Raw genomic sequence first — 2,328 nt, 5'->3', positions numbered from 1 at the left:
CCTCTGGCTGTCCCTCCGTGTCCCAGCAGCGGCCCCAGACCCGCACAGCGCTCCCGTGTGAAGCCCCAGCTGGATCTCCCCAGGACCCCCAGAGCCTGCAGGTGTTCTGGGGCTCCTCAGGGTGGCTTTGGGGTTTTTGTGAGGCAGCTTTTGGTGTTCCAGGAGCTGTGGCAGGTTTGGGGTTGGGAATGCTGCTCTGGTGTTGTCCCGCTCTCCGAAGCGCTTTTCCGGTGTTGTTCCTCGCTGGTTTGGGATGTTTGCCCTGGGAGCAATTTAAGGGTTTAAAATTCCAGTAAGGAAAGGAGCAGCAGGCTGAAGGCTTCCCTGGAAAGCTGGAAAACCGTGGCTGAGCTGAGCAGCTCTGGGTCTGTGCACCAACACCCGGAATTCAGGATGGGTGTGAGACGTTGCTGCCAAAGGGCGCTGGTGTTGGATGAGACTTTCTAGGATCAGAACAGACATTTCACGGGAATTTAGCTGTAAGGAGACCCAGGAGAAGCACGAGGACGAAAGGAAAAGTGTACAGAGCTGGGGGAAAATGCGGGAGCTGGGGCTGAGCGTCTCTGTGTCCGAGCCCGGTGTCCCGGTGAGCGGCTGTTCCCAAACGCTCCAGGGGAAGGAGTTTTATTTCCCAGGAAGGGAGAAAGTTTTCCCCAAATTCTGGTGAGGTGGTTGGGCCTGTGTGCTGAATTAATTGAAATTTTAAGCTTAAATTTAGTTGGGAAATAAAGCTGGAGCCGTGGGTGTTCCCAGTACCCGCCTGGCTCATCCTTGCCCAGGCTCTGCCAAACAAAACCTCCAGACGCGTCCCTGGGAGCAGGAACTTCCCGGGAGGAAAATGTCACCGGCAAGGGGACGGAGGAAAGGAGCAGCTGTGGGTGTCAGGAAGCAGGGACTGAGCCCCCCAAATCCCCAGCGTGTTTGGATGCCGAGGGTGAAGCTGCCCCAGCTCACGGCTCGCGGGGCTCAGCGCCGACACCGGCTCGGGGCCCTTCCCGCTGCTGCTGTCACCTCTCCTGGCTGGAATGGGGGAAAAAGGGGAAAAAAGGACAAAACCCAAAGGTCAAAGAACAGCCAGGAACTTGTCGGGGTGGAAAGGGCAGCTGTGGGATGCCCCGGGGGGAGCTTAGCCATTCCCTGGCCTTTCCCAGCACTGCCTGGAGCCTGAATGCAGTAATGCCATTTCCTGGGGAAGCGCAGCAGCGGCATCCAGCCCAAACCCCAGCGAGGTTTCAGGGTGCAAGGAGGCCACGGAGATGTTTTAAATTTTCATTTTTTGGGTGCTGCAGGCTGTTCGGTGGTGTGGTGTTGCCAGGATTTTGGGAAGCTGCTGCTGCTGGCGGGGAGCGAGCGCAGGGAGGCGGCGGCGGGGCCGGGAGAGGCTCCGTCCTTCCCGCAGCCCCTCGGATCCATCCGGGAACAGCACCCGGCTCTGGGGCTTCAGCCTGCGGGGAAACCTTTTCCTTTCTGTTTTGTGGCTTTGGAAAAAATATCTTTTTTAAAAAAAAAATCTGTTTTAGCACCTGGAGGGAAATAATCTCAGTGTGCTGAGGGTTTGGAGACACCCAGGTATTGGGATTGGAGGAGTGGGACAGCCAGGGGCTGGTGGCTGTGCCAAACCCAGGGTATTATTATGATTACTATTATTATTATTATTATTCATTAAATGTTCAGTGATAAATCCTGCATGGAATCAAATTCCCATGGAAAACCAGCCTGCTTTATCTGTGACACCCATCCTGGTGTGACACAGGTGTGTTTTCACCTGGGGCCCCACACCCGAACCCACAGTTTGGGGGGGTTTTACCATTTTTTCATGGATTTAACAATTCCCAGGGGTTTGCAGCTCATGGCTGTGCCTGGCCCTATTTCCCAGCTGCTTTTCCCCTGGAAAATGGAATTTTGCTCCCTGGGCTGTGCCAGCTCAGGGTCCCCCAGGCAGGGAGCAGCACCTGCAGCAGCCCAGGGCAGGTGAGGAGGGTTCAGGTCCTGCCCAGCACCAGGAAATGCCCTGGGATATGGGCTGGGGGTGGTGCAGGTGTTTAACCCCTTCCCAGCTGCTCTCCCACCGAGGAGCAGCGTTAATTCGGGGTGAGATTGGAACAACAGGTCCAGAACAGCAAAATCAAAGGGACTGGGGGAACAAAACGCAGCTCGGGGCCCTGAGGGAAACCCAAAAGCGGGGTCGGGGGGGAGAAGGGGCAGAGAGGGCTCCGAAGGGAATCTGGGGTGGTCTGAGCAAGGGGAGCCATCGGGGGGTTTGGGTGTGATGGGGACGTGGGGGTGTGACACAGGTGGTGTGGGGGGGGAGGGGGCTGGGCAGGGTGG

The 2,328-nt window shown here is 57.1% G+C and overlaps 1 protein-coding gene across 1 annotated transcript in view; it reads left to right on the top strand.

The window, feature by feature from the left end:
- The window catches only part of LOC106632061 (homeobox protein EMX1-like), a 21,794-nt gene that overhangs the window by 12,680 nt on the left and 6,786 nt on the right, over positions 1 to 2,328 (top strand). The gene's annotated exons all lie outside the window — the stretch shown is intronic.

This window comes from Geospiza fortis, unplaced genomic scaffold, assembly GCF_000277835.1.
Source record: "Geospiza fortis unplaced genomic scaffold, GeoFor_1.0 scaffold148, whole genome shotgun sequence".
NCBI lineage: Eukaryota > Metazoa > Chordata > Aves > Passeriformes > Thraupidae > Geospiza > Geospiza fortis.
Note: the sequence above shows the minus strand (reverse complement) of the source record. Positions and strands in the feature narration are given on the sequence as shown.